General features: G+C 44.8%; 1 protein-coding gene across 1 annotated transcript in view; it reads right to left on the minus strand.

Moving 5' to 3' along the window:
* The window catches only part of NAT8L (N-acetyltransferase 8 like), a 78,946-nt gene that overhangs the window by 4,005 nt on the left and 51,300 nt on the right, over positions 1 to 23,641 (minus strand). The window lies entirely within an intron of this gene.

A 23,641-nucleotide genomic window follows, 5' to 3' on the forward strand; every position in this document is an offset into this window, starting at 1 on the left:
AGCATTGTATGAAAATGAACAAAGGCCTCTTCCAAATACACAGCCTCTTGACGATTTTCTAAAGCACCAGCAACCTTAGTGATAGATACAATTTCTGAAGCCTTCTGGCCCAGGGATTCTCCTGGCAACCCTAGTTATATATAAAATTTTAGCACAACGTATATGGGATACATATATGGGATAAATGAGAAAGAGATTCCTGCCTTACAAGTAAATCCTCAATTGTGACCCTCCATTTGATCTTCACCTCTTTTCCCTTTATAGTCTATTAACATAAGAGAGCTTACATTTAAAATGGTATCTCACCTCAAGCAAACCACATCATATTGCCCCTCAATATCCATCATCTTGCCGGAAGAAGAGCGGCAAAATTGGTTCATGTCTGGTGAGGCTGTGTCAAGATGTTAAACTTTTTGAAACTAAACAAGCATCATATCAGTAAAATAACAGGTTGTTCCATTTTCTTGTGAGCCAAAGTTAACCTATTATGAGTTTTAGGTAATAAATCAATACCCCAAATAGAAGACAACTCACTGTTCTGTTATAACATCAACCAAATTTTTACTAGTAATAAGTTGGAAGGGGAAATTTTTATAACCTAACATCAGAAGCTGGTATAAACAAAAGTGGGAAATCATGACAATGGAACAGATCTTGGCACAATTGAAACTTATGGAAAACCTTAATTTTATCTTAAACTCTTTAGAAAAATGGTTCTCCTTCATATGCACAAACTCCAAAGGAATATGTTATAAGACCATCTAGACTCTGTCAAGAGAATAACTCTGAGCAAAGTCACTCGAAGCGAAATTGTCACAGTTGAGACACCAGACAGGCAGCCCAATCAAGGGGGGGGGGGCACAGATTGCCAATGGTCGGGGATGGTTCAGGCGAACGGCCTTAGCGGAGGCTCCTGGTGGCGCAGAAAGTGCAAAAAGACAGGAAACTCGCAGATCATACTGCACGCACCCTTTGCAAGAGCCCCATGGGCAGCACCTGCCTTTTGGCTAGCATAGTTGCTACCAGCAAAAAGGGGGGTTCCCAAGTTGGAAGGCCTAAGGAAGCCCCACCCCCAGGAATACCCCCATCAGCACAAACATGGCCTCCTGTGCAGTGGTGGGATTCAAGTAATTTAACAACCGGTTCTGGTGTGGGATTCAAATAATTTAACAACTGGTTGTTTACAAGCACCATTTTAACAACTGGTTCTGCCAAAGTGATGCAAACCTGCTGAATCCCACCATTGCTCCTGTGGTGAAGGAGCCCTGAGGCAGACGCTGAAATGATGCCTGGGCGACGTGGATTTGCGTGCCCCCCACGCTGCGGTAAGTGGCACTTAAATTGTGTGGATTGTCAGTGGCGCTGGCACTGGGGTCTTGCTAGCTCTACATCCATTTAGGACCCCCTGGTGGGTTGCACTGTTAATCTTTCAGAGATTGACAGCCACATCAACAGAGGAAACCAGACGGTTCCAATGGTGATGGGGCAGAAGAATCCTTGAAGGCTAGTACCGGGGGGGGGGGGGGGCGCAGCGGCAGCGGCAGCAGCAGCAGCAGCAGCAGCAGCAGCAGCAGCAGCAGAAGGTGATACCGGTGGAGGATCTTTCATAGACAAGGCAGCGTCACTTCAGCTAACCATGGTTAGTGCTGCCCAGAAGAAGGCAATGGCAAACCACTTCTGATCATCTCTTGCCTCAAGACAGACACTTCAGGTCAGATGGCAACTAGCTACGGGGGAACAGCTGAGGACAACTACGAATAGTGGTATTCTTGATCGTGGTATTCTTGAGCACAAGTGTGCTAAAGCCAAAAGGATGTTCAGTTGTTGACATGAGTGGATGCAAAAGGAAAGTCCCAAGCTGTTTGATGCACATAATATGAACATGGTATGTGAGAAGTATCCATCATGGTAAGATCAAAAATAATAAAACAAGAAATGGAATATTTAAACACTGCAAACCTGAGAGTGAGTGAACCAAAGTGGACTGGATCAGAGGATTTTCAGTCAGAAAATTACAAAGTGTTTTACTCTGGAAATGACAAACACAGAAGAAACAGAATTGTTTTAATAATAGTGAGGTGAAATGTGGTACAGGCAGTCAGGAGTTATAAGGCAAAGTCTGACAAAACATTTTCACTCAGACTTCATGGAAGGCCTACCAACATAACCATCATTCAAGTTTATGTCCCAACTACAAGTGCTGCTGAGTAGGAAATTAAAAGATTTACACAAGGCTCCAGGAAGAAATTGATCACACATTTAAACAAGATGGGCTTATAATCATAGGTGACTGAAACGCAAAAGTAGGAAACGAAGCAGAATCAAATACTGTTGGGGGGGGTCTGGGTTAGGAGCATAAAATGAAAAGTGACTTACAAAATTGTGTGAAGACAATAATTTGTTTATTCTGATCACATGTTTCAGGAAACAAAACAGATGACTGAATTTGTGGATATCACTGGATGGCCAATCTAGAAATCATAGATCACTTAATTGGAAGCAGAAGATGCCGAAGCTCCGTTCTCTCTGCTAAGGCAAGACCAGGAACTGATTGTGGGACAGACGGCACAAATTGTTAATATCGAAAATTAGAGTAAAGCAGAAGAAAACCCCCAAAACATTCATAGTACCAAAATACCATCTAAACAACATCCCTGAAGTATTCAAAGATCCTCTGAAGATGCCAGCCACAGATGCAGGCAAAACGCCAGGAGAAAATGCTACTGGAACACGGCCACGAAGCCCAGAAACCACACAGCACTCCAATTTAAAGACCATGTAAAGAACCAGAAGAACTATGGGCTGAAACCAGAGACATTATCAAGGAAGAATGTGCAAAGACTGATGAAACTTAAAATTGTGAAAGATAGATAAGCAAAAGTAAAAGATGACAGAAACAGAATTAAGTCTACATGCAGCGTTCCCGCAACTTGGACATAGAGACGAACAGAGCTGTTCTAATAACCAGTGTGAAGAAATAGAACAACAAAAAAGGAAGGACAAGAGATCCATTCCACAAGATCCAAGAAATCAAGGGGAAATTCAAAGTATGTTTGTTTAGACATGCAGAAAGATTGACATTGAAACACATCAACTGAACAGGACAAAATAAAGATGGGAAGTATACACTGAAGAACTATAAAACAAAGAGGTGAAAGGATGATGGATCCTTCTAACAAGAAATTTTTGAAGAAGAACCTGCAGCTTTAGAAAATGAAAATCGCCTTGACAGCAATTGGGAGAAATTACCCAAAGAGTAATCAATAGATAGATCAATAGATCAATAGATTTAGGCATAAGTGGAGTGAAAATTGCTGGAACAACATTAACAATTTAAGATTAACAATCTGCTGGTAGAAAATGGTGAAAGTCTTGGAATGGCTACTGAAGAAAATTAGAGCAGAAAATGGCAAAGCGGGCTTACAGCTGAACATCAACAAAAGTAATGACTACTGGAGAATTACACAACTTTAAGGTTGATAATAAAGAAATTGAAATTGTTCGAGATTTTCTATTGCTTGGCTCCATTATCAACAAAAAAGAGACTGCGACAAAGAAGTCAGAAGGGGACTGGGGAGGGCAGCCACAAAGGAGCTAGAAAAAATTCTTAGAGTAAGGATGTGTTTCTGGCAACTAAGATCAAGATAATTCATGCCTTTACTATATATAGGTGTGAAAGTTGAAGAAGGTTGACAGGAAGTAAGCTGATTAATTTGAAATGTGTTGACCACAAAAAACCACAAATAAATGGGTTCTAGATTAAATCAAGCCTGAACTCTCCCTAAAAGCTTTTGTATTTTGGTCACAGTTGGAGAAGATAAGAGTAACTGGAAACGACAATAACACTATGGAAAGTTGAAGGTAGCAGGAAAAGTCGAAGACCCAACATAAGATATAAAGGAAGCCATCTGGCCCTCAGCTTGTAAGCTCTGAGCAAGACTGTTAACTACAGTATGTTTTGGAGACCGTTAATTCACAGGGTTGCCATAAGGAGCAACTTGACGGCACTCTCTCTCTCTCTCTCTCTCTCTCACACACACACACACACACACACACAGATTGTGCATATTTTTAATTTTTATTGTAGATTTTTTAAAAATGTCATAATTTGTGACAATACAATATACTACTGACAAATCTTTAATGATAAGATCTTACATTCTGTCTTTGGCCGTGGCAGAAAATGTCATCAAATCTCAGCTGACTTATGGAAATCCTGAAGGGATGTTCGGCAAGAGATGTTCGGAGGTGGTACACTATCGCCCTGCCTCTGCAGAACAACCCATCCAACGTATGGTTTTTATTTAAGTTGAGAGGGGAGGTGTTCCAAGAAGCTGCTGCTGCTGCGGCTGAAAAGGAGCAGAGTGGGAAGACAGCCTTTCTCCCTGGGGCACACACAGCACCGATTGTACCTCTGAGGGGAGAAGGTATTCACATTGAAACGCTGGCTCTGAATCAAAGCTCTGTGTACACACACACGCTATCAACAGTGCAATACACAGGGACCATGAAAGAGTAACTTTTTTTTCAAATTCCTGGATGTTTTACTTCTTTTACCTTGATACTTCATCAATATATAATATATTTGATGGAAAAAACTAACACAATGGCACAATCCCATTACTGTGTAATGCCAACTTATTACAGTTAATGAATTGGTCGATTCAAAAAATCTTGTTATCAGTTATTGGTAATGCAGTGTAATGCAATCATTTAGAAAAAATCATCTACAATATTCTGCACTGTTATCTGTCAAAACCTCCAGTGAAAAATACAGCTGCAACATGAAAAACAATTTACTTTAAAGTAAATGAGCTCCAATTTTCTAGCAAACTCAGTTTAATGTTATATTTTACATTCCCACATTATTTGCTTCCAAGGACATTTCATTTCAAAGGGTTTTTGTAAGACCATTGTTCAAATGCCACCTATCAAGTTTTTTGGAACCTCTGCAATAGAATAATAGAATCAAAGAGTTGGAGGAGACCCCAGGGGCCATCCAGTCCAACCCCTGCAATGCAGGAACACACAATCACAGCACTCCCAACATATGTCGATCCAGCCTCTGTTTAAAAACCTCCAAAGAACTCCACCACTCTCTGAGGCAGTGAATTCCACTGTCGAAAGCCCTGACGGTCAGGAAGTGCTTCCTAATGTTTAGGTGGAATCTCTTTTCCTGTACCTCCTGGCCCTAGACTCTGAGGCAGCAGAAAACAAGCTTGCTCCCTCTTCAACATGACATCCCTTCAAATATTTAAACATGGAGATCATGTCAACCATTAACCTTCTCTTCTCCAGACTGAACATCCCCAGCTCCCTAAGCCTCTCTTCATAGGGCAGACCCTTTGCCATTTTGGTTGCCCCCTCTGGACCTGCTTCAGTCGGTCAATATCCCTCCCGAACTGCGGTGCCCAGAACTGTACACAATATTCCAGGTGAGGTCTAACCAATGCAGAATAGAGAGGTACAATTACATCCCTCGATCTTGACACTATACTCCTATTGATACAACCCAGAATCGCATTGGCTTTCTTGGCCACTGCATCACACTGCTGACTCATGTTCAGTTTATGGTCTACTAAGACTCCCAGATTCCTTTTGCATGTAGTGTTGTCAGGTGTCACCCATCCTATATCTGTGCATTTCATTTTTTCTGCCTAGGTGTAGAATCTTACATTTATCTCTTTAGAAATTTATTTTGTTTGTTTTGGCCCAGCTCTCTAATCTGTCCAGGTCATTTTGAATTCTGACTCTGTCCTCTGGGATATTAGCTGCTACTTCTAATTTGGTGTCATCTGCAAATTTAATTAGCATGCCCACTATTCCATCATCCAAGTCATTGATAAAAATATTGAATAGCACTGGGCCCAGGACAGAACCCTGTGGCACCCCACTAGTCACTTCTTTCCAGGAAGAAGATGAGCCATTAATGAGTTCGATCAGTCAACCAATTAGAAATCCATCTAATAGTAGCATTGTCTAGTCCACATTTCACTAGCTTACTTGTGAGATTATGGGGCACCTTGTCAAAAGCTCTATTAAAATTGAGGTATGCTACATCCACAGCATTCCCTTCATCTACCAAGCTTGTCTCTCTATCAAAAAAGAGATAAGATTGGTCTGGAATGACTTGTTTTTCAGAAACCCATGCTGACTTTTTGTGATCACAGTATCCCCTTCTAAGTGCTGGCACAGTATCCCCTTCTAAGTGCTGGCTGTCTAATGATCTGATTCAGAATCTTCCCTGATATTGATGTCAGGCTGACTGGATGGTAATTATTAGGGTCCTCCTTTTCCCCCTTTTTGTACATGGGGATAACATTAGCCCTCCTTCAGTCCAGTGGGACTTCTCAAAGATTTATAGCAAGCGGTTCTGCCAGTTCTTTTAATACCCTGGGATGTAGTTCATCAGGCCCTGGAGATTTGAATTCATTTAAAGCAGTCAGGTATTCCTGCACTACCTCTTTATTTTGTGCTGAATTTCTCCTACTGTATCCTCTGTTTCATTTTCTCCTGGATGAGAACTGTTTCCTTTTTGGGAAAAGACTGGGGCAAAGAAGGTATTGAGTAGTTCTGACTTTTCTCCATCCCCTGTTAGTATTTTGAGAGGTAGTAGAGAGGTGGCAAGAATAAATAATGAATGGTAATATAACAAAGAAAAATCTTTATAATCCATTTCCAAATGGATTATTTCACAATTCTTGAATGCTTGTTTGATCAGATAAAAACCAGCACCATACATCATTCCACTTTTTCACCTTAGTTTTCAGCATAGGAAAACCTACATCCAAACAAGAAGTTGTTCTGCTTAAAGATGATCAGCCATACAAGAGTTCTTAAAAAAACCTGCTACCGGTCCGGATCCTCCCAACAGCTCTCTCCAAGTTTACGTTATCAACTGAAACCAGATATCCCACCATTCGAGCTTTTATTCCCAGATACTGATGATGTTTTTAAATAATTTCATGATCTTTCTTCATCTAATGAACCCATTTCCAGTCATTCCCATGTAGATCTGCTCATTATATATATCCCTAAAATTATCTAAAGTAATACTTCCAGAGATACTTCCAGATGTGTCAAAGTCACAAGCAATATGGAATACCACATGGGTAAATTTTTCCTGCATGGCAGCACATTTAAATCTCTTATAATCCACTATAATCTTAGCCAGCAAAGAATCAATTTTTGTTACATATAGTTTTTATCAACCAGAATTACAATAATCACCACGCTGCATTCAAACTGAAATTTGGTACAAGTTTCTGACTTCTGGTTGATTCTGGAATCAATTCCTAATTTGCCCACTAAACTCCTCGAATGCAGCATGATATTTTACTTGCATTTTCTAACACCACCAGACTGGCAAAATATAGAATTTTAAATGTCGCATGTTATCTATACATTTTTGCTTTCTTCAACAGATGTGATAAAACTTACTCTAATAAAATGAGTTTGGTCAAGAAAACATACAATCAAAAACAAAAACATCAAATAAAAACACAGTACAACACCAGCAGAGTCTATGTCAAAAAAGCAAAACAAAAATTCTCCGTTCTTAAAATGCTTGACAAAATGTAGCTGTTTTCACTTGCTGCTGAAAGTGTGGAAAGGAAGGTGCCGAACGAAAGTCTCTTGCAGTGATTTTAAATGCCTAATTTGTCAAGTGCCGCCAGTCATAGCTGACTTATGGAAACCCAGCAGGGCATTCCAGGCAGGAGGCTACAGAGTTGGTTTGCCATTTCCTTCCTCTGTATAGTTACCACAGCATTCCCTGGTGGTCTCCCATTCAATTACGACAGGGCTGACCTTGCTTAGCTTCCGAGATCTGACAAGAGCAGGCTCACCAAGGCAATCCAGGTCAGGATTTTCCTAGGCACCACCAAGGAGAAGGCCCTGTTACTAGCCAGCACCATTCTAGGCTCCAATGTTTTGGCCAACCAGACCAGGACCTCTGATGAAGACAGGCTCGTATGAAAGAAAAAGGTCCTTCAGTTTCCCACGCCTCATGTGCATGGGTTAGATCTACAAAGCCAGGGGAATGCTAACGTTCTGTCAGTGGTAATGCAGAGAAATGGAGTGACGACACCAACAGGGGTGGGAAGAGGGTAATGGGTGGCTGGGAGAACAGAAGAGGTGAAAAGAATGCCCACTAAATAAGTTAAACTGGGGAAAAAACCCACACACCATTTACTTTTTTTAATGCAAAAAAGGAAGGTAGAAAAGTACCTCAGAAAAACCAACTTAAAGAAATTAACTTGGAAAAGTTTGAAACATGAATTGTACAAACGTGCATTGTCTTTTCTCTGTAAAACAATTCCTTTATGGAAAAAATAGCCACCACTGAGATGTTCTAGGGGTTTCTTGAAGGGTTAGCCTGGGCGAATGTTTGGCTTTCCTTGTCTGCTTCATTAAGGCTGGTATTCCTGCGAAGGAAGGGAGGAACAAGATGCTATTATTTCTGTCGGAACCCAAATAACTCAATGTTGACTCTTCCCATCCCTCCTCCTTTTGCTTCTTTGTCAAAGCATTTTGTTCATTGCAACTAGATTCAAGTCCAGTATCAACTTAAAGACCAATGAAACTAATTATCTTGGTCAGAGTTCTGACTTTATGGGACCATCTTTCCAAATACACCCCCAGGAGAATGCCTTGCTGAATGGATAACCACTCATTGGTGATCCTTGGCCTGGAAGATATCTGGCGGTCCTCGACCAGGGGCCAGAGCACTTTGGACTCTGGTCCCAGCCTGGTGGAACGCTCTGTCAAATGAGACCCGCCTACCCCCCCCCCCCCAGTCCGGTCTAAGAAACGTTAACAGGCTTGTAGGAATTTTTAAAAGGTTTTATTGTGCTCAGTTTATAATTGCTTGTAGGTTATTTTTATGACTTATGTTGTAACTCACCCTGAGCCCTTCAGGTCTGGGGCAGGTTAGAAATGTATATACATAAATAAATAAGTTAGTTCTGTAGGGCCTGTAAGATGACACTAATCAGTGAGGCCTCAGGTTGAGGACAGCAACAGCCTGTTCCATCATATCTGGCCTCCCTGCCCCGCTGCTGTTTTGATTCTTCGTGCCTTTCCTTTTTTCAATTTCCTTTCCCATTGCCTTTAGCTAAAATTATTTTATGGTGCCAGTGATCTTTCTTAATTGTATGGGTTTTTTAACTCTCTTTTTTCTGTTAGCCACTATGAGCCCCTTTTGGGGAAGGGATATGTTACGTCTCAGGAATGAGGAGTCGGGGGAATAAAATACAACACTTTGTTGAATGGCTACCACTCGCATATAGCATAAGATCACACTGCAGCTGCGCTCAACATAACACAAATGCTAATGACCAATTACTGTGCAGCAGCTACAGACTCTTAAAAAAATACAGTACCTCACATCAATACAATACATTACTGCAATGAACTAGTAAAGTCCAGGCAAAAGTAACCATTTTCAGTTTTTTATTGTACTGGCAGTCATAGTCGAATACAGGCAATGCAAGTTCTAAAAGACTCAGAACTTTGATAATAGCTTTAATACAGTAGCAAACCCCTTTCCCACCACAGAATAATCAACAATGCATAGTTTCACACAGTCGAGCTGAGATAACATGAAAGCAGACCCAGCAGGAGGGAAGAAATCCAAGGACAGAACACACACCAACATCATCCTGACAATTACACCCCTTCCCCCTAACTCCTGTAATAGTCTGGCGGGATTCTCTTTCGCTGAGATCGTCTCAACTCCTGCTCTGGCTCCTGAGTCTGTGTTTGTTCCTGATCCTGCAAAACAATTGGACTATTTATTGCTTCCTCAATGGGAGCAGCAGTGGCGTAGGAGGATAAGAGTTCATGTATCTAATATGGAGGAACCGGGTTTGATTCCCAGCTCTGCCGCCTGAACTGTGGAGGCTTATCTGGGGAATTCAGATTAGCCTGTGCACTCCCACACACGCCAGCTGGGTGACCTTGGGCTAGTCACAGCTTCTCGGAGCTCTCTCAGCCCCACCTACCTCACAGGGTGTTTGTTGTGAGGGGGGAAGGGCAAGGAGATTGTCAGCCCCTTTGTGTCTCCTGCAGGAGAGAAAGGGGGGATATAAATCCAAACTCTTCTTCTTCTTCAATGTCCTTCCACATGGTGCGCCACCAAAATTGGCGGCGTAGCAGATGTAACGTTTTCAAAAATCCGAAATGCCCCACTTGTTTAGCGTCATGGCCAGCAAGAAGCACAGTTTTTCTGAGATGCGGCAGCACATACCAACAGTCTCCTTTTCACCACACCCCGTCCCGCAGTAACAGTGATGGGCCGCTTTCACTCTCTGGAACGGGGCTTTTCCCCGCCGTGAGAAAGTCATGTAGGAGAGAGGAAACCGTATCAGGATACCTGGGAGGAGCATTGGCCGGGGTTGATGAAACCAGGGGCGGTTCGGACTGCGCGCAAGTTTGGGACCGGGTGACTGCGAGACCCAATTGTGTTGGAGAAAGCACAGTACGTGGAATGGCGCATAAGGAGGTATCCGCCCCCGAGGAAGGTGGGAGAGCGCGTCCACTAATCGGTTGGTTTTCCCAGGGAAAAAATGCACTGTAAACTGGAACCGGGAAAAGAAATCAGCCTACTGCAATTGCTTAGCCGACATTTTACTGGGGGTGGGCAGAGCTGACAGGTTTTTATGATCCGACCCAACTTGGAAAGTGCAGGCAGCACCCTCTAACCAATGGCGCCAAGTGCTGAGAGCTTCTTTAATGGCTGCAGTTTCCTTATCACCTACTGTCCAATTGAGCTCAGGACCTGAAAACTTTTTCGAAAGATAGGCGCAAGGAGACAGTTTTCCATCCGCACCCCGTTGTAACAGGGCTGCCCCTAAAGCTTTGTCAGACGCGTCTACATGTACTATAAATGGCAAGTCAGGATTGGGATGGGTTAAAATAGGCTTGGTCATAAAGGCAGTCTTAAGTTGTTGAAACGCCCACTGGCAACCGTCGGTCCAATTAAGAGGGGCACCCGGCTTAGCTACTTGCGGCCCCTTGCCTTTTGTACGTAGTAAATCGGTTCAGGGCAAGGCTATTTGGGCGAATTGCGGAATAAAGTCACGATAGAAGTTAGCAAATCCCAGAAACGATTGGAGCTCCCTGCGGGTGGTAGGGATGGGCCAATTTACTACTGCTTCCACCTTAGCAGGGTCCATTTCCAATCCCCCCGCCCACGACACACAATATCCAAGAAAATCCAACTTTTCCTGATGGAAGGTACATTTGGACAGTTTCACAAATAAAGAGTTGTCAAGAAGCCTCTGCAGCACTGTGCGAACCAGAGCTACATGCTCCTCCTCGGTGCGGGAATAAATCAGGACATCATCTAAGTACACCACCACTCCTTTCAACAATAAATCTTGCAAAACCTCATTGATCAAGGACACGAAAGCCCCAGGCGCGCCGTGTAATCCAAATGGTATTACGAGATATTCATACTGTCCAAACTTAGTGTTGAAGGCTGTGAGATACTCATAACCTTCCGCGATGCGTACTCTATAGTAAGCCTCTCTCAAATCCAACTTGGTGAAAATCCGCCCCGACCCCAAAGCATCTAAAAGGTCTTTGATCAAGGGTAAAGGGTATTTGTTGGAGGCTGACACTGCATTCAAACCTCTATAGTCAGTACACAATCTCAAAGAGCCATCCTTTTTCTTGACAAAAACACAGGTGCAACGTACGTGTTCCTAGTTGCCTTCCGAACGAAACCACGAGCCAGATTCTTGTCCAGAAACGCCCTTAACTCAGTCTCCTCGGTGGGACTCATCCGATATACACAGCCCTTTGGTAGTTTGGCTCCTGGGATCAACTCAATCTTACAATCCGTATCCCTATGGGCGGGGGGCAGCTGGTCGCATTCCTGCTCTTCAAAAACTCTGGCAAGGTCCTAGAAATGCTTAGGCACTCCGGGGAGTTCGGGTAGCGAGGAAACGCCAGAAGCCAATGCAGGGGTGCTTGGTTCAGGTGGATCATGCATGTGATCCCCACAGGGTGATCCCCTTCATGCATGTGATCCCCACAGGGTGGCTCAGTAAAACAAACTATGCGAGATACCCATCGGATAGTGGGATCATGTGTCTCTAACCACGACGTTCCAAGAACGATCGAGTATTTTGCCACTGGGGCCAAAATGAAATTACGGTGCTCCCAATGCTCCTCACATTGCAACAGGACGGGTTCAGTTTTAAAATGAGCTGGACCACTTCCTCCTAAAGGGCTACCGTCCATTTGTGTAAACGGTAAGGGTTTGGCCAGCAGAATTAATTGTAATCCAAGTTCCTCCACTATTTGTGGTTGCATAAGGCAATGGGAACACCCGGAGTCAACAAGCGGCCGGGCCAAAATACGAGTATGCTTGGCCGGATTAGACAATGTAGTCATTAGGGTAATAGGGGCACCACCATCACTCAGCGCATCTTTAGGAGTCTCCGTAGTTTCAGGAACTGCTGTAGAGAGTCCGATGCTGCTGGTTTCATCTTCCTCGGGGAAATCAAGTTCCTCTGCATCCAAGGCTTTTGATGTGCCCTGAGTTGACTTAGGAGGCGCTGATCGCTGTGCTGGCTTAGCTGTAGATCTTTTTGGAGGCAAGCTGCCTGTAGGTTTGGTGTTCTTTGGGCAGGTAGCAGCTACATGACCAGGTTTGCCACAATACAGACAGAGTCCTAAACAACAACGTCGCTCTGAGAAACTTTCAGCAGTGGCAGGTGGGGTGGCAGCTGAGGCAGGAGCTTTCTTCACCTGAGGCACAGGGTGTTTGGCCGGCTGGGTTTTGGTCCCCAACCCTTTGGAACGGTTGAGTCTGCCCACAATGATACTGCTGATTTCAATCCATTCTGCCACTGTACGAGGCTCGTTGTTCATAACAGCCCAACTCCGGATTTCTGGATCAACAGCCTCATAGAAGTATTCAGCTTTCATCCGGTCTGGCCAGTCAGGAATTTTGCTGGCGACCGCAATTGACGTGCAAACTCCGTGAATGGCTTGGTGCCCTGCTGCATTGTTTTAAGTGTCTTTTTAGCGTTATCACAGGCATCTCGATCCTCAAACCGCAAGTGTAAGCCTTGCAAGAAGTCAGCTACTGAGTTAAGTTCCTCAGAATCAAGTTCAAAAAGTTCCACGAACCACTCTGCCGCTTCCCCGTCCAAAACCAATCTGATGTCATGGACCTTCTCCCTTTCAGAACGATACATGTCATCGTATTCCTGCATATGCGCATTCCAGCTGTAAGATGAAATACGGTAGTTTGGATGCAGTACCATCGAAACGAGCCGGAATACGTGGGCGAGTGAAATCATGACCCTGAGGTCCAGGACGAAGGGGTGCTGCGTGTTGGGCTGGAGCAGGCTGAAAGTGGCGTCTTGGCGGTGGTTGGGTGGATCGATAGTCCACCGAACGTGGGCGAGACATATCTGGCTGTCCGTGGGTCTGGCTTGCTGCAACATGTTGGTGTTCCAAACGCAACTCCGCCGTTTGAGCAGTTAGCTGGCATTGCAGGTCTGCCGCTGCAGCGCGTTCACGGGCCTCGATGGCCACCAAGTCACGTTCCTTCTGAAGCAGTTCGGACCTTTCCTTCTCCAGGGCTGTATGTTCACGCTGGATTTGAACAAGTTCAGCGCTGTAGACAGCCGCGTCCTGGGATTGTTGTAATCTCAGAGCGCGTAGTTGCTGTACTTCCCGGAGCAATTCTTGCTTGGACTGCTCCACGGCTTGCAAAACTACGTGTTCCTGTTGTTCTCGATCCTTTTGCAGCTGCTGATATAACTCTTCACGTTCCTTGTCATACTCTTCCCTGAGTTGAAACCGCTGACTAACACGTTCGTCAATCAAGGCTTCCCGGGCCTCCTGCCATTCACGCTTAGCCCGGTCCAGAGCAGCCTGTTGCGCATGTAGGGAACGTAGACCTGGGTCTACTTGGGAGTCCTGGCCATCCCGGCTCATCCTCCTCGCATGAAGGGGATCAAGTATTTCCACTGGTTCATCCTTCCCGAACACTCCATGGGGAAACGAGGCTGGGTGTGAAGTGCCCAGATTCACCAACTGACCCACTTCCACTTCCTCATCGGGCCAAGGCTTTTGAGACTCCCCTCAGGTTGATTCAGTTTCGCCCAAATCATGTCTAGGAAGCATCTTTTAGGGGACCTTGGGTCGAGCGCCGGTGCTGTGTAGGTGTCCAGTAGCCATGGTCTTCTCAAAGCGACGATCAAGAAATCATTCAAGCAACTCACGAGTAGTACCATGGATAGTAGAAAGACCAATCTCCTCAGTCACCATTCTCATAATGGGTTTGTAATCCATCTTGCGGCAGGTGGTGAAATGCATCGCTGCTGGTTCATTGTCCATGGCAGCTCCTCCGCCCATGTCACATTGTTCCTGGGTCAGGGGAAGGCAGCATGCTGACAGGGTTCTGCAGGTCGCCATCAGAGTTGTCTGTTCAACCTGCTCCTACAACCCGAGGAAAGTAACACTCCAGCTGAGATGAGGTCGGGACAGCGCAACGAATGACCGAGGCTCTGGTTCTGGATCCAGCTCCTGATCAGCCTTCTCTGCATGAATCAGGGCAGGGGGAGGTTGGGCAGGACTCTCTATGGGGGTCTCCATCCTAACCTCATATTCAGAATTGAAAGGACCCCTGAATCCCTGCTTATCAGGATCCGTGGAGATGAGACCACGACGAGACATCAGGTAACCTTGTACTTCACGTCAAAAGTTACACTGAGAGGTGAGAACTCGCATAATGTAATGAACTAGTAAAGTCCAGGCAAAAGTAACCATTTTCAGTTCTTTATTGTACTGGCAGTCATAGTCGAATACAGGCAATGCGAGTTCTAAAAGACTCAGAACTTTGATAATAGCTTTAATACCCCTTTCCCACCACAGAATAATCAACAATGCATAGTTTCACAGTCGAGCTGAGATAACATGAAAGCAGACCCGGCAGAGAGCCAGGACCGACAGGAGGGAAGAAATCCAAGGACAGAACACACACCAACATCATCCTGACAATTACACCCCTTCCCCCTAACTCCTGTAATAGTCTGGTGGGATTCTCTTTCGCTGAGATCGTCTCAACTCCTGCTCTGGCTCCTGAGTCTGTGTTTGTTCCTGATCCTGCAAAACAATTGGACTATTTACTGCTTCCTCATCCTGCATTTCCAACTGCGCCCGTACCACCCTAGATTCCTCAAGGACCTGGGGTTCCTGATCTGCATCTTGCCCCCCCTTTTCCTCCGTCATTTGTTGTGCAATTTCCTGATCTATTATTGGACCTGGCACTCTTTTCCTTACTTGGTCGACATGTCTGCGGATCACCCATCCCTCTTCAGTTTCCACCCTATAAGACAAGGGTCCTGTCGGCTGCCTCACTACTGCTGGGACCCAACACGGACCTGCTCCATAATTTCTGACATACACAGTATCATTGTAAGGGTGGGGGTTAGTGCGATCCCCCGCCCGACTCGTCCTTGGCACATTCCTTGTGCTGGGCTTGCTGCCCGGAGTACTGACCTTGCTATGCTTATGCTTATCATATCTGTGTGAAACTTACTTTCGCTTTTACTGTGTGAAACTATGCTTGGGAACTTTACCAGGGGGAGGGGCAGTGCTCTCGTCTGTAAAAACGACGATTCTAGCCGAGGGGGGCCAGTTCTCGCATGGCGTGTATCGTGTTCATTGAAGTTTATGGAATAAACGAGCTGTCCTAAGTCGCTTTGTTTCAAGTCCTTCAAGTTCCTTACAATCATCCCTATCAAATGTCCGAGGTGCTTTCAACACATGATCTTCTTTCCGTGGACGATCATCGACTGAATCGGGATGCATCCGGTCCAGCAACATTGTAAGTTTCCGATTCATCAGCAATTCTGCAGGACTCCTCCCAGTGGCTGCGCATGGTGTTATGTGTTGTGTTAACAAAAAATTCGCCAACCGATGGTGCCAATCCCCCTCTACTATCCGCTGCAACACATCCTTCGTTGTACGCACCATCCTCTCTGCCTGCCCATTCGTAGCAGGATGAAAAGGGGCCGAAGTAACCTGGCGAATAACACCATTTGCCAGGAATGCTCTAAACTCCTCGGATACAAACGCTGTCCCATTATCTGATACCACCGTGTCCGGGAGGCCATGGGTTGCAAATAACTTAAGCAGTGCCCTAATTACTGTCTGTGATGTCATTGACATTACTGGCACTACTTCTAGCCAATTAGAATATGAGTCCACTATGATGAGAAACACCTGGTCCTGAAAGTGGCCTGCAAAATCGATATGTACCCTTGACCACAGTCTTTTTGTGGACTCCCATTGACAGGTAGGGGCCTGAGGTGGGGAAGCTCGCATGATCTGACACTCCCTGCACCTGGCCACCCATTCTTCTATTTCACTATCCATCTTTGGCCACCATTCTCACTATTCCGGGGTGCTCTACATGTAAGGCCTCCAGCACCCTAATCCTTAAAGCTGCTGGGATCACTACTCTATTTCCTCACAGTAAGCACCCCTTGTGGACAGATATTTCATGCTGCCAAAATGGTCTGAATTTTTCCTCTAACTTCCCCAATGGCCAACCCTTCCATGCCCAATTCAAAACTCGGGCAAGCACTAGGTCCTTATCTGAACTCTCTGCTATTTCTGCCGCTTGCACTGGAGGCTCTGATAACAATTCCAACATCAAAACCTCCAAGAGTGGAGAGTGATCTTCCTCCTCCATTTGTACTGGCAAACGACTCAACGCATCTACATGACCAATTCTCTTTCCTGACTGGTGCTGCAAAGACATAATCATACGCATCCAAGAACATTGCCCACCGAACCATCTAGGGGACAATATCTGTGGTGTCTGACGCTCTGAGGAAAATCATCCCAACAGCGGCTTATGGTCCATCACGATCACAAACGGCCGCCCATACCCGTAATCATGAAACTTCTTTACCCCAGCCACTATTGCCAATGCCTCCTTATCTATTTGCACGTAATTACGCTCTGTTGTAGACAACGTCCTAGAATAATACACAATTGGAGCTTCCCGCATATCCTCCAACTGATGGCTCAACACTGCTCCAACTCCATACAGGGAGGCATCGCATGTCAGAATTAATGGCTTCCTTTCATCAAAATGAACCAATACGCTTTCTGATGACAACAATCTTTTGACATTTCGGAATGCTGTCTCATGCTGGCTTGTCCACTGCCACACTGCCCGCTTATCTAATAAACAGTGCAGCGGTTCCACTACCGTGGCCTTATGCTTTAAAAATGGTAAAAATTTAGCAATCCCAAAAATGCCTGTAACTCTTGCTTTGACTGTAGTGCCGGGGAATCCTGGATGGTCCTCACCGCTGATTTCAGGGGGATTCCCCCTGCACCTACCATGTATCCCAAGAACTCTACCTGCGCCACTTCAAACACACATTTTTCGCGCTTAATGCGCAACCCCACAGCTGAGAAGCACTGCAGTATTTTTCGTACCCCTGTCATCAGTTCCTCCTCAGCTGCGCCCACTATCAAGACATCGTCAAAATATGATATGACTCCCGGCAAGTTTCTTAATAATTCTTCCATCAAACTCTGGAATATCCCAGGAGCTACACTCACTCCAAATTGCAGCCGCTTTACTCTGAATGACCTCCTGTGAGTCACTATCGTCTGGGCTTCTGCAGTGGCATCATCTACTTCCAGCTGTTGGTATGCTTGCGCTAGATCTAATTTTGCAAAAACCTTTCCTCCTGCCAACGTTGCTAACAACTGACTGACAACTGGCACTGGATACGGATGTTTCTGCAATGCCTTATTAATTGTGCACTTATAGGCAGCACAAATGCGCACATCCCCATTGGCCTTCAGGGGGGGTCACAATTGGAGTTTCCCATTTCGCATTTGACACTGGCTCCAATATTCCCTGTTTCAATAACGGATCTAGCTCTGCATCCACTTTAGAGCGCAAAGCAAATGGAATATGCCGTGATTTTAGACGTATTGGGGGTACGTATTGGGGGATCAAGATACAATGATATAGGTGGACCCTTATACTGCCCCAGTCCCTCAGCAAACACACTCTTAAATTCTTCCACTAGTACCTCCCATGTTAACTTGCTAACCCCATGAATTCCGGTAATTGCAATTCCCAACCTCCCAAACCAGTCCAGACCCAACAGGCTCGTCTGCCTTCCTTCCACTACTAACAATTGCAAACATCCATCAAACATATATTTCACATAAACATTACACATACCAACCACAGGTACTCTATTTCCTTGATAATCGGTAAGTGGTAAGTCACAAGATCTAATGTCCAAATCGTCCTGTGGGCAAAATGTCTTCTAAGTGTCCCATGAAACGATGGAGAATGCTGACCCAGAATCCACTTCCATCACACAAGGGACATCCTGGATCCTCACAGTCACCGTCAATTTATGCTGGATCTTGGGTTGCACGTGGTTAATTACATCAGCTGCATAAGCACCATCACACTGCTCAAGTGGGGGTTGGCCAGACAAGCCAGCTACATGGGGACAGCAAGGTGCATCCACAGAGTGTGTAGCAGATGAGCTGGGAACATGTCTTCTTGGTCCCTGATGCCTTTTTTCTCTGCACACTCTCCCAATACGCCCCCAACGTTTACAACAGAAACATTGTGCCTCTTTAAATTTACACTTTTCTCTCTCATGGGGCCCACCACAACTCACACATTTCTCTGTTGACATCCTCCCTCTCTGTTGTGGTGGTCTCCCCATCCTCATTACACCATGCTGCAGTCTCTGAACTTCACCATTGCCTGGGTCTACACTCCCACTGCCAGCTGTTTGCAGTCTCTGCAGACTCCTGGCTTGTCGCACCTCCCGAGTAGAGGCTGCAGCAAGTTCAAAATTCAAAGCTTCTTGGTACGCCATTTGGAAAGTCAAGTCTGTCTTTGCCAGCAGCAACTTTTGCAACGATGCCTCTCTTAGGCCACAGACCAAACGATCTCTTAACATTTCTTCCAAATTGGAAAAATTGCATTGTTGCGCCAACCGACGTAAAGCTGCAACATAATCCGCAATGCTTTCAGTCCCCTCCTGATCACGTTTAAAAAAAACACTCTGCCTGGCTATTTCTGATGGTTGGGGGATGAAATGGCTCCTTAATGCAGTCAATATCTCTACAAGCGGCATTGCTGATATTCTCTCAGAGCTACCAAAGCTGTGGCAAGGTCAAACACTCCTTCACCACAAAGACTCAAAAACACGGCTCTTTTCCTTTCTGAGTCTGTTATGCCATTCGCCAGGAGATAAAATTTCAATCTGGCCTCATAACTCTGCCACTTCAAAGGAAATGCCAAATTAAACTGTTCCATCTGCTCCTGAAAGGCCATAATTTACTCACATTCCACACTTCACTAAAAATCTTCCCATAAGTTCACCTTTGTCACCAATGTGTTACGTCTCAGGAATCAGGAGTCAGAAGAATAAAATACAACGCTTTATTGCATGGCTACCACTCGCACATAGCATGAAATCACACTGCAGCTGCGCTCAATATAACACAAATGCTAATGACCAATTACCGTGCAGCAGCTGCAGATTCTTAAAACAATACAGTACCTCACATCAATACAATACATTATAGGATGCATATAAGTCAAATATATTTCCCGTAGTGATAGACTTGGACTTTCAATAATAGCGGAGGTGGACGTTGTTGAACTGGCCCGTGCTGCCTGTGGTCAAGAAAATGGCATCGAGGCATTGTACTAAATGCGATTTCCAACAGATTGCCAGCAAAGGACTAAGTAACGGGTTGGTGGCAGGTACCCCCGGCAGCTTGGCTGAGGGAGAAGAGACACTGGCCGCCTCCGTGCTGAGCTTCTACATCGCTACTCTTCATCGGCCCTTGCTTAATGTCGTTTATTATTAGGAGCATAAGTTACCAGGAGTTGTTAGTTTCTTGTACCTGTGAATTAGTTTCCCCTGTATTTAGCTAGGGATTGTAGTTATCCTTTTTTGCACATTGCTAGGAGTAGAGGTAGCCAAACCTTTTTTGAGTAACTAGGTAGTTCTATTACCGCGTTTCCCCGAAAATAAGACAGCGTCTTATATTAATTTTTGCACCCAAAGATGCATTAGGGCTTATTTTAGGGGAAATAAAGTACCTTCACAATTCATTAAGGCAGGCTCTTGGGTTGCTTCCCTGTCACGTGTGATGCCAGCTGCATCCTCATTGGCAGGGAGCACCCTGCTGGATCACACCACCCTGATCTGGAACTACCGGGAGGGCTTATTTTTGGAGTAGGGCTTATATTTTATGCCTCCTCCAAAAATCCTGAAAAATCATGACAGGGCTTATTTTCATGGCAGGTCTTATTTTTGGGGAAACAAGGTAGGTTATCTTTTTGCGGCAGTTATGGTTTAATGTGGGGTAGTCTTAGTTTATTGCTAATGATTTGATTGCACTGTTTAATGCATTGCTTTGTTGATTAAACTGGTTCATTGTTTATGTATTGTTATGGAGTTAATGTATTGATGCGTTGGAAACACATGGTTGTAAATGTATCAATATATTCCCAGTTGATTGTTTATGTATTGCTATTCTGATGTTGGATTATTGCTGTATGGCTATGTATTACTGCTAATGTATTGATTTGTTATTAATGTGCTGCTGTTATTGTTCTTAGTGATTGTTTAGTTCGAAGTGTTAAGTCGCCATCTGAAATTTGGTTTTATTTTAGTCCTATGTATTCTATTAGTGTTATATTGTTGTGATGTATTTGTTTTTTATGTTGTTAGCCACCCTGAGCCCTTTGGGGATAGGGAGGGGTATAAATATAAACTGAAATGAAATAATACATACATACATACATACAAGTGTAGACCCCAAGAATCTTGTTTGTTTTTATGGTGTTACTGGGCTTCCATCCAGTTCTTCTGCTGCTGACCAGCACTGGTTACCCTCTGAAACTTAGTTTCCTGTACAACATCGTATGCAGGGCTCACCCAGTCCTAACTCATGTTAGGACTCATGTTAAAGAACACCAAGAGATTTTGGTAATTCTCAAGGTCTGTGCTGGACATTCTTACCTCTTAGTCTGAAAGACCAGAACGCAAGAACATACTTGGCTAGGAAAACAGAATTCACACACCACTCATGGTTAGCCTGTCATCGTGATCTACTCTGGCTTCCAATTTGTATCCAGGCACAATTCTAGGTGCCGGTCTTGGCCTTCCAACCTCTATGAAGTTTGGTCTGAAGGACCACCCACTCCCTTATGAATCCCACCCCACCACTACAGTCACCCTCAGAGGCCCTGCTTCAGCTGAGACTTAGGTGGGTGACAATTCAGGAAATGCTCTTCTTGGCCCCACACCAAATCTCTGGAATTCCCTTCTCCAGGGAGATTTGTCTGCCTCCTATTGTTCCCATCTTCTGCCTGAGGGTGAAGATTATTTTTGTTTCAATTTGAATTCCATCAATGATTCCTCCATCCCAACCAACGTTTTACAAACTGCTTGTTTTGTATGTGTTTTAACTCTGTTTTTAAATGGCTTGATGCGTCTGGGCGGGGGATTGAAGAAGAAAATAGTTGGTTTTTAGACCCCACTTTTCTCTGCCGTAAGGAGTCTCAAAGTAGTTTACGATCTCCTTCCATTTCCCTCCCTTAACAGCCACCTTGTAAGGTAGGTGAGGCTGAAAGAGTCCTGAGAGACCTGTGATTGGTCCAAGGTCATCCAGCAGGCTTCATGTGAAGGAGTGGGGACTTGAAACCAGTTCTCCAGATTAGAGCCTGGTGTTCCTAACCATTACACAATGCTGGAAGATCTTAATAATTTCAAATGTGATTTTATCATGCATGTTTTAAATTGTTAACTGCCTTGGTGGCCCTTATAAGGGCAGAATGGCAGGATACAAATTTTGTAAATAAATACAAATAAAATGCTGACTCACTCAGTGACTTGGGAGCTACATGTGATCTCTGGCATGTTTCCTGATATCCACCCTATAGTCCAGGACACTGGACTGGATGGAGCTTGTGATTGGCAGGCAGTTTCCATCTTGAAGGGACCAGAGGACTGCTAAACTGTGAACCTCCTCTGAGCTGAAGGTCTCATGCCAAGGATGGAAGTCAAGCCCTGCTGTCCTGAACCTCCCAACAGTTCCTCTGCTCACATGTCAGCATCTGAGCCACTGCCGGGAGGACGGACAGCCAGCCAGCCAGCCAGCCAGCAGAAGAGGAGAGGGAAACCATCACAACAGCCACAGCAGCAACCTGGAAAAACAGCCACCTGGGGTTGGAGCAGGGCCTTTTCCCAGGCTGTTTTGTTCTTATGACTCATTGTGGCCAGGCCCAGCAGCAACCTTTGGGCAACTGGCTTCCATGCAACTTGTTTGACTCACCCCAATTGGGCTGCTTGCTACTATTTGACAGCAGTCAACCCATGGAAGCTAGTAACCCTTGCCGTTTTGAGACAGGAAATAAAGCACTTCCCCCAAGGAGTTTCTCACTGTCGTGTCCCCCCTCCCCCCAGGCCTTACACTGTGAAAACGCTTTATTTCCAGCCTGGGGACATTTTCATTGAACCCCCTTTTTAAATTATTCTTTAGCCTGAAACACTTTCAAAATATTTTCACTTGCTGTGTGATCTATTTGCTATGCTTTCCATGTCTCTGTGCCGTCCTGGATCTTCCTGCTTGATGTCACTTTATTGTGTCACTGAGCTCACTCCGTCCCCCCCCCCCCCCGTGCCTGGTCATTTGCATCATTTCTATGCATCATTTAAAAATGGGGGTGGGATTGATTATATGAGCTGTATAGAATCACAGCAAGAAGCACAGATTCAACGAATAACTCAGAAAAGGAGGAGGAAAAACCCCTTATTAGCAGCCATGAATTGTTTTGACAGGGTGAGTGCGGACAAACATTGTGGTAAAGGGGTGGGGAATTGAAAACATTTTACAAACGTTTTAGGTGATTTGTGTGGAAAGAGCCAGTCAGTGTGTTGTACTGATTTGAGTTTCAGGTTAGGATCTGAGAGACACAGGTTCAAATCACCATTCTGTCACGGAAGCAGATGGCGTAACCTTGGGCCTATCACACAGACTCAGCCTAGCCTTTCTCGCAGGTCTGTTGTGAGAATAAAATAGAGAAAGGGGAAATGAAGGAGGCTTCTTTGGGTCCCCCCTCTGGAGAAAGCTTTGGTATAAATGAAGTGAATAAATAATAAATACAGGTAAGGCTGGAGGGGGCAAACAAAAGGTAGGTAAGTTGGTCTGTGGGAAGAAGAGAAGAAAGAAGGGAAAGGTGAGGATGTGGGAGTTGCTTGGAGAAGGGAAAGAAGAAGTAATATGGAGGAGGAGATACAGAGAAAATAAGGTGCCCTGTGCAAGTCTCTTTGCACTGGCACTGGGCAACTCAACTCAACTTTTCCTAGGGAGAACAGGCTGAGGCAGGGATAGAAGAAAAACTGATGCTGCATGGGAGAGAGGAAGACGGGTGGACTGGAAGGTGGGAAGAAGAGAAGGAGCAGGAAAATAGGAGCAATTATAGGGGCCTTCAGGGAAGGGAAAGGAAATAGTGGGGGAGATTAAAATGAGAAGCCTCTTACAAGTCCTGGTAGATCCCTCGCTTGTTGTATCTAATAAGTATATCTTATAGTAT

This window comes from Sphaerodactylus townsendi, linkage group LG07 (assembly GCF_021028975.2).
Source record: "Sphaerodactylus townsendi isolate TG3544 linkage group LG07, MPM_Stown_v2.3, whole genome shotgun sequence".
In the NCBI taxonomy this organism is placed as follows: Eukaryota; Metazoa; Chordata; class Lepidosauria; order Squamata; family Sphaerodactylidae; genus Sphaerodactylus; species Sphaerodactylus townsendi.